The 13,767-nt window shown below is 42.7% G+C and overlaps 1 protein-coding gene across 1 annotated transcript in view; it reads left to right on the top strand.

Annotated features, from left to right (window-relative positions):
- The first annotated feature begins 1,277 nt into the window (after positions 1 to 1,277).
- LOC149451200 (olfactory receptor 1J21-like) overlaps positions 1,278 to 13,767 on the top strand; it is a 54,134-nt gene continuing 41,644 nt past the window's right edge. Inside the window, exons 1-2 of the mRNA XM_089690909.1 lie at positions 1,278 to 1,546; positions 8,360 to 8,467. The gene's annotated coding sequence lies outside the window, so the exon portion shown is untranslated. The remainder of the gene's footprint in view (positions 1,547 to 8,359; positions 8,468 to 13,767) is intronic.

Raw genomic sequence — 13,767 nt, 5'->3', positions numbered from 1 at the left:
CGACGAAGAGTACTACCTGTGAGGATCGCGGGGTGATCCTGAAAGCGTGCTGGCCCCGTGGGGTCTTTGTAAGAAGGTGAGGGGGGCATTTTGGCCATCTGAGGATTTGCACCTATGACCACAATCACAAGAGCATCACCTGCATGTGTTTGGTGACCATTTGGAGCATGATTTGATTTGTGTGTGGACTTTATTTATTGGAGTATTTATATGTGGGGGGTTTTTTGATGCGCATCTGGGTATTATGGATTTTTTCAGTGTGGTTGACAGTTCCCATTTATAGTCATTTCATCCCTGGTTAGGGACTCACACACCTATTTTATGATCCCTCAGATGAGGATTAGAGGGGGATCTTAATATATATTTATATATCTTTTGGCATTTATATTAGTGCAGGGGCAGGTGGCCGTTTATAAACGGCCTCCCCACTCCTTGGAAGCGCGCATTGCGATTCGGTGCCCGCTGTGTCATCCGGACACAGTGTAACACCGATCGTCGGACGGCACCTCTGTGCGAGGTCCCGAACATGTGATCACTGTTTGGCCAATCAGTGATCACATGCAGAGTAGTAAGCAAGATGTTACTGGTGACATCATTGCTTACTACGTGTGAACTCTGTGAATGATCACAGATATCATGTGGTACAGGGCTATTCACAACAGCCTTGTACCATGTGACAAGCTGTGACCAATCACAGCTCTCACAGTATTTCTCAATGACTGCAAGAATGCAGAGAGAAGGAGAAAGGATTGCTTTTGCAGCCTTTATGGGTGTAAAAGCAATCATTGTATAACAAAAAAAAAAAAAAGAAAAAAAAAATCACCCCCCGCAAGTAGTACAGTGTCACCATGGTTGAGACTGTACTGCGAGGGAGACAGAAAGTAAAAAAAAAAAAATGTAAAAAAAAATTATAAAAATGTAAAAAAAAGGTAAAATGTCCTTAACAGGACAAGAAGCGAGTGAATCCTGGCGATAGGGCCAGTGTGAGGGAGCAAAGAGCAGACCGCAGAGGAGTATTGCCCGCAGTAAAGAAAAATGCGACCGTCCCGGAACAGATCCGGCAACAGACTGAAGCCCCGCCTACTCGCACCTTCTTAGACCTCTCTGACTGCGCGTGACGTCATCACGCCTGACGCATGCGCAGAGAAGCAGGCACGCGTCATGAAACGTCACGTGACGCTCATAGCAATGTAGAGCTGGGAAGAGCTTAAGCAGGTCACATGAGTACTTTGATAGGAGGAGCCAACGCTTCACATGTGACTCCGGAGCCTAGAGACGCTTCTTTCGTGCAGATTGATCGCCAGTCTCCCATTTTTTTGTTCGGCATACAATTAATATAAATTCCATCCTCCTTAATCTATCACACGTTAGTTATTTTTCGTCAGCCGGTATGAGCGGACTACGAAAAAATGGCGTCTTTGGTGCGGACAGGAAGTGATCTAGGCTCGTGTACCGTTATGCGATGGTGCCGCTGTGTCGGTCAGGAGTTACTATGGCGATGTTCGGTGTGATGGGCGGGGATTGTGCATACGGGGGATAGATGAGGGTGTGTGCTCGGGAAACAGAGAAGCGGCTTTTGTGTTCATCTGCACGCACTTAGAGCGGGAAAGAGGGGACGGCTGGTCGGGAGGAGTGTATGTGGGATGAGGGGAGGATAACGTGGGCAGCCCTGTGTCTGTGGCCCCCCCTACTGGACGGTGACGTTGTTGCTGCTTCAGGTGGTGGAGGTCAGAGGTTGGGGAGCGGAGGTGTTCAGGATGAAGTGTTGGGGGATTCAGAGGTGAACTCTCTGCATAGCACTCTGCTGACCCCTGCGCCTTCCCTGTACACGGCACACGCCTGACCCCTGTACACGGCACACTCCTGACCCCTGCGCCGTCCCTGTACACGGCACACGCCTGACCCCTGCACTATCTCTGTACACAGCACACTCCTGATCCCTGTACACGGCACTCTTCTGACCCCTGTGCTCTCTATACACGGCTCACTCCTGACCCCTGCGCTCTCTCTATACACGGCTCACTCCTGACCCCTGCGCTCTCTCTGTACACGGATCACTCCTGACCCCTGCGCTCTCTCTGTACACGGCCCACTCCTGACCCCTCTGCTCTCTATACACGGCGCATTCCTGACCCCTGCGCTCTCTCTGTACACGGCCCACTCCTGACCCCTGCGCTCTCTGTACACGGCGCACTCCTGACCCCTGCGCTCTCTGTACACGGCCCACTCCTGACCCCTGCGCACTCCCGAATGCCTTATTAACCCCTTCAATACCGGGCACTTTTACACCTTCCTGCCCAGGCCATTTTTCAGGTTTCAGCGCTCTCACACTTTGAATGACAATTGCGCGGTCATACAACATTGTACCCAAACTCAAATGTTATCATTTTCTTCACACAACTAGAGCTTTCTTTTGGTGGTATTTAGTCCACACCGGGGTTTTTATTTTTTGCCAAATTAACAAAAAAAGACTGAAAATGGAAAAAAAAACAAGTTTTTCGTTGTTTCTGTTATAAAAGTTTGCAAATAAATAATTGTTCTTCATAAATGTAACCCCTCCCCCTCCAGAGGATTTACACCCCTCCCTTAATGACCACGCCTCTCTTTGCTACTCTGCACTGCACTAATTCAACTGATAATTGCGCGGTCATGCAATGCTGCACCCAAAATTTACGTCCTTTTTTTCACACAAATAGAGCTTTCTTTCGGTGGTATTTGATCACCCGTGCGCTTTTTATTTTTCATGCTATAAACAAAAAAAGACCAAAAATTTTGAAGAAAAACGATATTTTTTAATTCAGCTATACAAAATATATAGTAAACTCAAAGTTAGTTATAAATTTAAGCCAAAATGTATTCTGCTCCATGTTTTTGGTAAAAAAATCCCAATCAGTGTATATTGATTGCTTTGTGTGAAGTTATAGCGTCTACAAACTATGGTATAAATACTGCAATTTACGCCATTTTTTGCTGTACAGCGCTGCGCTAGTTTAACAGAAAATTGTGCAGTCATGCAACATGATACATAAATAAAACTTATGTCCTTTTTTTTACAGAAATAGAGCTTTCTTTTGGTGGTTTTTGATCACCTGTGCGCTTTATTTTTGGTGCTACAAACAAAAAAATTTGAGGAAAAATTTAAAAAAAAAACTTTCTCATTTCTGTCATAACAAATATCCAAAAAAAACTAAAATTTTGTCTTAAATTTAGGCCAAAATGTATTCTGCTCCATGTTTTTTGTTAAAAAAATCCCAATAAGTGTATATTGATTGCTTTGTGTGAAAGTTATAGCGTCTACAAACTATGGGATAGATACTGGGATTTACACAGCTTTTACTTTCTGACTGCTCATCACATTTCTTGAGGTGCTAAAATACCAGCACAGTACAAACACCCCCAAATTTCGGAACGTAGCCACCCTAAGCTATCTGCTGAGAGGCATATTGAGTCCATGGAAGATTTATTTTTTTTTCACAAGTTTCTGGAAAATGACAACTTTTTTTTCACACAAAGTTGTCATTTAAATGATATATTTTGTCAATTTGGTAGCTGATAATGTGCTGAGGCAAAGGATTGTGGTCACTGGAAATAATATCACAGTGGATAAATGGTTAGCACTTCCACCTGGCAGTACTCGGGTCGGTTCAAATCCCAGCCATGGCATCGCCTGCCTGGAGTTTGCATGTTCTCACTGTGCCTGTGTGGGTTTCTTCCGGTTACTCCAGTTTCCTCCAACACTTCAAAGACATGCCGGGAGGTTAATTGAATCCTGTCTAAATTGGTTCTTGTATGTGTATGTATGATTGGGAGTTAGGAACCTTAGATGGTACGCTCCTCGGGGGCGGGGACTGGTGTGAATGTACAATATATATATAAGTGCTGTGTAAATTGACGGCGCTATATAAGTACCCATAATAATAATATCAGTGCTATTGGTAATACCAACATGGGTACAGCTGAAGTGAATGACACTATATTCATTATAAGAGTCTAGTAGACCAGTGCCGATGAGGGAGATTTTAAAAAAATTATTATTATTATACAGTATTTATATCGCACTAAAAGGTTTGCTCAGCGCTGGGACGTCTGTGTGTCCCTATTTATTTTTACTTTTAGTATTAAAGATCTGTAGATGAAAACAAAAAAGAGGGCCTTTAGGACAGCCCAAAAGAGTCACAAGCCTCTCTGCAGCTCAGCGAATACAGTATGTAGCCATCCCTTTTCCTGCAGCCTGCTGGCTGGTAGACTGAAGCCCAAAGACAGCTTCCCACCCAAAGCATGCAGCACATAGTCATCAGAGTTTCATTTTGAGGGATTCTTTCAAGAAATTGAAGGGGAAAAAAATTCTCCCCCCACCCAAGTAATACCTTTGCCCATTTGTGACCAATCAGGTTTCAGCTTTACTTTTCTGGCATCATTCTTTGGAAAAGTTAAATTTCCAGTTTTGGTGATAATATTTAACCACTTGACCTCCAGAGGATTTACCCCCCTTAATGACCACGCCTCTTTTTGCTACTCTGCGCTGCACTAATTCAGCTGATAATTGCGCGGTCATGCAATGCTGCACCCAAACAAAATTTATGTCCTTTTTTTCACACAAATAGAGCTTTCTTTCGGTGGTATTTGATCACCTGTGCGCTTTTTATTTTTCACGCTGTAAACAAAAAAAGCCAAAAATTTTAAAGAAAAACAATATTTTTTATTTTCAGCTATAAAAAATATATAGTAAACTCAAAGTTGGTTATACATTTAGGCCAAAATGTATTCTGCTCCATGTTTTTGGTAAAAAAAATCCCAATAAGTGCCTATTGATTGCTTTGTGTGGAAGTTATAGCGTCTGCAATCTATGGTATAGATACTGCAATTTACGCCATTGTTTTGCTATACAGCGCTGCGCTAGTTTAACGGACAATTGCGCGGTCATGCAATACAGTACATAAATGAAATTTACATCCTTTTTTCCCCACAAATTGAGCTTTCTTTCGGTGGTATTTGATCGCCTGTGCGGTTTTTATTTTTTGCGCTATAAAAAAAAAGGCTGACAATTTTGAGGAAAAAAAAACAATATTTTGGACTTTTTGCTATAAAACATGTCCAGTAAAAAAAAAATGCAAAAATCAAATTTAGTCATAAATTTCTGCCAAAATGCATTCTGCGACATATCTTTGCTAAAAAAAAAATCCAATACGTGTAAATTAATTGGTTTCCGTGAAAGTTCTAGCGTTTACAAATGGCGGGAAAGATACTGGGATTTTTAGGGGGTTTTTTATACTAATAATGGCGGCGATCAGCGAATTATGGCGGCGATCAGGGACTTATGGCGGGACTGCGGCAGACATTCTGACATTGGGGGGTACTGACTTGGGGTCACTGACATCCCCAAAAACACTAATACAGTGATCAGTGCAAAAACAAAAACACTGACACTGTACTAATGGCAATGGGGAGGAAGGGGTTAACTTTATTTTTCAGGGAAGGGTTATCTGAGTGAGGGGGAGTGTTTCACTAGGGGGCGGGGTGTGTACTGCATGGGACACCGCTGATCGAGAGAGAGAAACTCTTCTGTCTCGATCAGCTCGTCCTCAAGCTGACAAGGAAGTGACAGACAGCACAGCTACTGCAGCTGTGCTCTCTGTCACTGTTTACCGCCGATCGCCGGAAAACAGCCACTAAGGACCGGCGACTGACATCCGCCGCGGTGATCGGCGGGACAGATAGGGTGGCGGTGCGCCTCACGCGCCCCCTATCTGTTTACAAAACACGTTTTAAAACGTGGTTTTGCCTGTGAGTGCCGCCGTACATGTACAGTGGCTGGGCGGCATGCGGATAATTATGGTCCAAGTAGGGTATGTATACTGTGGCTGAAAATTCACAGGCATGATATAACAAGGAGAGCGGGTGTTGCAATTTGGACCGAGAAAAAAATGTATGTAATCAGCATTGCCCCCCCCCTGGGGCTTCTGAATTCAGAATAGGCAAGCCATTGTTCATGTAATGTTTTCAGAAGAGATTTAGAAAGACACATTTTATAATTGAGGAAATGGGGATTAGGAAATTTTATTCATGTCTTAATGAAATAATATAAGGTTGTGATATCTTTAGTGACAAAAATTCACTCCAAAACCTGTTTGCTGAATCACCTGTGCACAAAGAATAGAACATACAAAATGGTACATAAACCGTTATGGTCTGGAGCACCGTATATTGGTCATGTGCCTCCATCCCTAAATCCATATCCATACAAAGTCCATAAATACTGAGACTTTAAATGAAGCACATGGCCTTAACCACTTGCCGCCCAGCCACCGCATATAAACGGTGGCAGGGCGGCGCTCGTAGGCAAAAGCACGGCTGCCTTCAAAATAGGTAGGGGGCCCGCGCGAGGCGCGCGCCCGCCCTACCTGTCCCGCGGGTGTCAGCCAACGGGTCATGGCCGTTTTTTACCGGCCGTTTTCCCGCGAGTGCCGGTGATCGCTAACACAGAGCAGGGCTGCATTGTTTACACACAGCCTGTTCTGTGTCAGTTCTCTGACAGCTTGCGAGAAGCTGTAGAGTTTCTCTCCCTCTCCCCCCTCCCTCTTCCCCCCCCCCCCCCGTCCAGTACACACCCCCGCCCCCTAGTAAAACACTCCCCTTACACAGCAAATTCTAAAAATGTTAACCCCTTCCTCCCCAGTGTCATTAGTACAGTTTCAGTGTTTTTTTTTCACTGATCACTGTATTGGTGTCACTGGGGATGTCAGTGACCCCAAGTCAGTTCCCCTCCCAGTGTCAAAATGTCCGCCGCTGTCCCGCAGTCCTGCCATAAGTTGCTGGTCGCCGCCATATGTTGCTGATTGCCGCCAAAAGTCGCTGATCGCCGCCATTAGTATAAAAAAAAATTAAAATCCCAGTATCTTTCCCGCCATTTGTAAACGCTATAACTTTCACATAAACCAATTAATTTACACGTATTGGGATTTTTTGTAACAAAGACATGTCACAGAATGAATTTTGGCAGAAATTTATGACTAAATTTGATTTTTGCATTTTTTTTTACTGGGCATGTTTTATAGCAAAAAGTCCAAAATATTGTTTTTTTTTCCTCAAAATTGTCAGCAAAAAATAAAAACCGCACAGGCGATCAAATACCACCGAAAGAAAGCTCAATTTGTGGGGGAAAAAAGGATGTAAATTTCATTTATGTACCGTATTGCATGACCGCGCAATTGTCTGTTAAACTAGCGCAGCGCTGTATAGCAGAAAAATGGCGTAAATTGCAGTATTTATACCATAGTTTGTAGACGCTATAACTTCCACACAAAGCAATCAATATACACTTATTGGGATTTTTTTACCAAAAACATGGAGCAGAATACATTTTGGCCTAAATTTATAACCAACTTTGAGTTTACTATATATTTTTTATAGCTGAAAATAAAAAATATTGTTTTTCTTCAAAATTTTTGGCCTTTTTTTGTTTATAGCGTGAAAAATAAAAAGCGCACAGGTGATCAAATTACACCGAAAGAAAGCTCTATTTGTGTGAAAAAAAGGACGTAAATTTCGTTTGGGTGCAGCATTGCATGACCGCGCAATTATCAGCTGAATTAGTGCAGCGCCGAGTAGCAAAAAGAGGCGTGGTCATTAAGGGGGGTAAATCCTCTGGAGCTCAAGTGGTTAAATTAGTTGTATAATCAATACACATACTTGCAAATTCATTCGTGTTACATTATAAAAAAATCCAATTAAAAAAAAAAATTCTTGTTAACCTCCTTAGCGGTCTGATTATGTCAGTATTTCTGTGCTCAAAGCGGTACATTTTTTTGCATGGAAATATGTATTTTTTTTATTGTAGACCTGTAATTTAGGAATAACTCACTGAAATCTGTCCAAACAAGAGTCTAGTAAACATCCCGGGTAGGATAAAACTTGAAACTCGAAATCATAAATTATAATAATCATAAAAAATAATATAATAAATGTAATTTAATAATATAATCAAACCAAAAACTCTGAAATGTGAAATATAGCGCCAAGTTCGCACATCGCTGAGCTCAGTCGCAGAATCGTTTTCAGTGTCTGATGAGGAATTTCCCCCACGAATCATTATCACTCAATTCTGTAAGTGGTTCTGATTTACTATCGCTGTTCTCTAGCCGGTCTAAAACCGCGTCTGACCTAAAGGGACGCTTTTTGGACGCCATGGACGTTTCTCAGTTTCCAGGCAGAAAGAACGGTAAAAATGCGGGCAGGGCGCCGGACAAAGCACTCGGGACAAAATGTATGTGAAATGGGTTGAAACAGAAATGTTATACTATGTGATTTTAGTGTATTGAGTGTCATATTTTTACATTTTTGAATTTCCCGCCGGTTCCAGTCCCCGTACGTCCCAACGCTCACAGGGAACGGAACCCGGAAGACGGATGCTGGCATCGGCTTGAGGACCTGGTCGAGAAGGGGGGACATTGCTGGAGCGCAAGACAAGGTAAGTGCTGGAGGGATCCCAGAGCAATGCTGCAGGGTAATCCCGAGTGTAGCTCGGGGTTACCGCTTCTGGTACTGAAAGTTAACCCCGAGCTACACTCGGGAATACCGCCAGGGGGGTTAAGCTGATTCATAATGTAAAAAATATGTCCATCTGGAGAATTACAGTACAAATATGTTCATAATTATAAAGTTAATTCACATATCCATTTTCAATATTCATGTGCAATGAACTGTATCAAAAGCTCGACACGTTCCGTGGATAACAGTCCACTTCCTTGGAAGAAAATGCAGGATGCATATCTGTAAAACTAAATGAATTACCATTTCATAATATTGCATAATCAAATGCAAGGCTCCCCATAATCATTGAATAGCCCTGCTACTTACAAATCTGATGAAAGTTAAACATGGTAGTGCTGGAAATTGAAGGTCCATGGGGGACGTCCAACCTGGGTGCTTTGGCAGGTAGACCCGTTAGGTCCATAGGGGGCAAATGGAGAGCAGACCAACTGTGAAGGAATGCAATGCTAATAAGAGGTCCGTGGGGATACCCATAAACAAGCACTGACAATCTCTGCAAAAAAATATTTGAATATACATTACTGCCTTAACCTCCCTAGCAGTCTGATTATGTCAGTGTTTCTGTGCTCAAAGCGGTACATTTTTTGCATGGCGATTTGTTGTTTTTTATTGTAGGCCTGTAATTCTTAGGAATAACTCACTGAAATCTGTCCGAACAAGAGTCTAGTAAACATCCCGGGGATGATAAAATTTGAAACACGAAATCATAAATTATAATTTAATAAATAATCATAAAAAATAATAATATAATAATAAATGTAATTCAATAATATAATCAAACCAAAAACACTGAAATGTGAAATAGAGCGCCAAGTTCGCACATCGCTGAGTTCAGTCGCTGAATCGTTTTCAGTGTCTGAGGAGGAATTTCCCCCACGAATCATTATCACTCAATTCTGCAAGTGGTTCTGATTTACTATCGCTGTTCTCTAGCCGGTCTAAAACCGCTTTTGACCTAAAGGGATGCTTTTTGGACGCCATGGACGTTTCTCAGTTTCCAGGCAGAAAGAAGAGTAAAAATTCAGGCAGGGCGCTGGACAAAGCACTCGGGACAAAATGTATGTGAAATGGTTTGATACAGTCATGGAATACTATCAGATTTTAGTGAATTTCCCGCCAGTTCCATCCCCCGTATGTCCCGACGCTCGCAGGGAACGGAAGACGGATGCCGGCATCGGCCGGAGGACATTGCCGGGGACGCTGCAGGGGGGACATCGTGGGAGTGCAGGACAAGGTAAGTGCTGGAGGGATCCCTGAGCAACACTGCAGTGTAATCCCCGAGTGTAACTCGGGGATACCTCTTGTGGTACTGAAAGTTAACCCCGAGCTACACTTGGGAATACCGCCAGGGGGGTTAAATAGATATGTCTCTATGTAACCTGTGACTTCTATAAATCAGAGGTGTAAATAGATAGTATATTGCTGGGAACTAACATCTGAGAGGTGGAAAAAGATAGAAAAGGAAAGGAAATGGGGACCATGTGACGTTAGACCAGAGGGCTCATCTAGTATTGGAACTCAAAAGGCCAAGGGGTGTAAAAAGAAAACATGCCTAATAAATTACCATATTGGACATGTAAGCTCACACTACAGGCCACACTCCTTAGTAGCTAAGAAAGAAAAGAAAGCACAGTTTGTGTTCCACTGCCAACCCAGTGATTGGACTACAGGTCCATCCCAGCGCCATGCCCATTTTTATGTACAATTGGTTATTTAGGTAGAAGACACCATTTTTCTGTGGTCTGCTGTACCATGCAGGTTTGTCTATATGAAGTTGCAGTTTATTGTTGGGGAGTATATATTATTAAATAGGTATACTTTTGTCAATCTTTTATTGTTTGCCTTTCCATGGCTTTTAGAGGATTGGTTGGGGTTCCTCTTTGCTCGGGAGCTGTGATGTGCAACGGGAGCGATGTCCCCCGTCTTTTCCCCCTTCGCCTGTTTGGGGCTGGGTGGGCTGTTTCCTTCCGAATGTGTATCGGAGCCATGTTTTGTGCCCGGAGTGTGACCTCATTGGTTGTGATGTCATGATGCCGGTGCATCTGACTTTCTTCCGCTGCTGCCATGCGAAGTTGTACTTGGAACAGCTGCTTTGGTGGCATACACCGGCAAGGTAGGGGCACCTCCTTCTTTCTGGGCAGGGAGGGACCCGTGGTCCAACCACTGGGTTAAATGGCATTGGCAGACGAACTGTGCTTTCTTTCATGCACCGATATGCAAGCTGAGATCTCCTGCCAGTAACCTACATGGACACTCTCGTTTAACTTGCCTGTGGTTTAGCACATTGGGCGAACATCTGGGCATACCGGTGCACATGTGCACACGTCCAATCCCAGAACTGGTGGCAGATTAAGAAAGGGGTTGAGTGATAATTTCTGGACGATCTTCAACTGTCTGTGATACATATTCCTGAGTATCCTGATTCCGTTCTATTTGATTACCCATTGCTGACTCAGCTTGTTCTCGGACTTCTCCCTGCATGACTCCTGATCGTGATCTTGAGTTATTGATAAACTTCACTTTCATCTGAGCTCCCATGTATGACCCTGACTTGGCTCCAGACCGGCATGGTTCCAGACCACAACTCTCTTCCCTACTAATTACAGTGATGCCTCGGTTCACAAATGCTTCTGTTCATGAACAACTCAGTTCGCAAGCAGAAATGTGTGCAAACATTTGCTTCGGCTCGCGAATTCCGCTTCAGTTGTCAAACCCGAGCAGCGGCCTTCTTCCCTGCTCTGACACGTGGTCCTGACTTCCTGTAGGTGAGATGGCGGTCACAAACAGACACTAAAATTGTACCGTGGAGACACTTGTAGAACTGAGAAGCTTTTTGTGTGCTTTTTAGCACATACTGTACCAGACATCCAGTATGGCTCCAGAGAAAATTCAGAGCAAGCATGGCGGTAGGAAGAAAGTGCGGAGCGGTAATGAAGGTGACAAGAATGTGCAGAGCAAGCATGTTGGTAAATAGAAAGTACAGAGTGGTAATGAAGGTGACCAGAAGCACCACCCCAACATAACTGAAATGAACAGAGTGTTGAATCTGATGAACGATAACGTGGTCTCGTCATATGACATCCTCCCAGGATTGCACCTCTTGCACTCCCCATGGGAGGCACTCCAGCGCGATCTGCCATTGCACAGAGTATGATACATTTGGGTTTTTTTACAAACCTTTAGAATCACTTAAATAAAAAAGAAATTTAAAATTATTAGTATTAATAATAATAATAATAATAATAATAATAATAACAGCAACAATCACAACAAATAATAATATCAATGAAAAAACATTTTAAGAATTACACGATAAACTACGTTCATGACATTAACTCAAAAGATATGAATATCTATTTCAATATTTATTAAAGAAGTTTTTGTTTTTATAATACAACAAGCTCATGATACGCCCACGCAGGGGCAGAGCGGAACAATAGCACGCATAAGCAGATACAAATCAGCAGGGTGTATTAGCCAAATAACAGAACGTCCAATGACACCAAGGAGGGACGGCAAAAAACCCAACCAAATAGTAACAACAGCAACCCATCATATTACCGGGAAAAAAACAAACAAAGAGGAAAAACCCCTACGGAGAAGTATCCGCTCAGAACATACAGGAAAAAAAACCCCAAACTGATAGGAAAAAAGAAAATATAAGAACATGGAAAGAAATAAGGAAGAAAGAAAGATTCAGGGAGAAAACATGGAAGAAAGAAAGATTCAGGGAGAAAACATGGAAGAAAGGAAGATTAGAAGAGTCATAGATCCAGGGCTAGCACAGGCAACGACTATAAGAGGCCATAGCTAGTAGGAGGCAGGGATGGCAAGGAATAACGTATCCAAAGTTCCCAAACCTTAAGGAATCTCGGATGAGAATCATGAAGAATGCTGGACATCTTTCATTGATCAGCATAGCATTCATCCGGGTCTTCACGCCCTGGAAGACAACCAAAGGGGTTTTCCAAGCTTGAGCTATAGCACGTTTGACAGAAATGAATAGGTAGGATGCCAATTTCTGCTGAGACCTAGACAGACCCAAAATTGGGCAATGCAGGAGGAAAAAATATGAATATCTAATAGAAAGTGGCAACTCTGAGGTAGGAGCGGGACCAAAAAGGGCAATATCCACTGGCAAAACTGTGCTGTGCTGACAGATCCCATTATTAGTTGAAAACTAGATTTTAGCATTGTTTGTCCTGACTCTCTTGTGCATAGTTTGCTTATGTACAAAAAAGCCTCCATTACTGTTCCTGGTGACATGGAGAAGGCTCCATATCACCAAGGGACAGAATGTTCTTCAGGCCAAGAAAGGAAGGTGAAGCTGCCAATAAGGATTATGAGTTTCCACATTGTCATGCTGCTAAATATGAAATAATTGAGCATTATAAAAACTATACAGTAAGTAATTATCATCAGAGGACCTGGATCTGTCAGAGGACTGTAGAACTCCTAAACATTATGCAACCTTCTTTCGTCATACTGCAGAGCGATCACCCTTTCAGGACTTAAAAGAGTGAAAGAGCTATTCACATATTTAGAGGACAATGATGGGTAACGATCTCAAAATAGGTCAGCACACTTAGTTCTGAAATACTCTTTCCTGCTATGAAGACAGTGGTTTGATTGAGTGTATGGCAGTCCAAGGTCAAAAGAACTCCAAGGACTTTTCCATACAGTAGAGACATTAACACATTTTATTTTAAAAGGAAATCAAAAGCACTTTCCCATTCTGGAGAAAACCAGGAGCAAAATGTGAATTCTGATGAAATATGTTAAAGATCCTACCTTTAATAAAAATGAAATTTGAAATACCTAACACTTGTCTCTGTATAAGAAACAAACAAAAAAAAAAAACATACCAGTCAACGGAATCCATCGCTGTCTTACTTGCAAGCAAAGTTTTTCATACGTTGCTCTCCTCTCATGCCGCCATCTTGAATCAATATCCAGTGCATGAGTTGGCACGTTGTCGCTCTATGCCAGACCTATGGGACCTTACAGTCGCAAATTGATAGCACTGGAACCTTGTTTAAGTGATACTTCAGTTCTTGCAATTTATTTTATCAATACTGAACTAATAATGTCTCTGTTAGGTATTTGGGTTATATGTGGGCTGCTTCCATGCACTGAGGAAACACCAGGTAAATGAACAAAATCGTTACCTACTATGGTGTTGGATCACCGTTGGCATCCGAGATGGCCTGAATCCTG

Source organism: Staurois parvus, unplaced genomic scaffold (assembly GCF_062004578.1).
Source record: "Staurois parvus isolate SC_StPar_1 unplaced genomic scaffold, SC_StPar_1.0 ptg000547l, whole genome shotgun sequence".
Taxonomy (NCBI): domain Eukaryota; kingdom Metazoa; phylum Chordata; class Amphibia; order Anura; family Ranidae; genus Staurois; species Staurois parvus.
The sequence above is the reverse complement of the archived record's forward strand: the minus strand, read 5'-3'. Positions and strand labels throughout refer to the sequence as shown.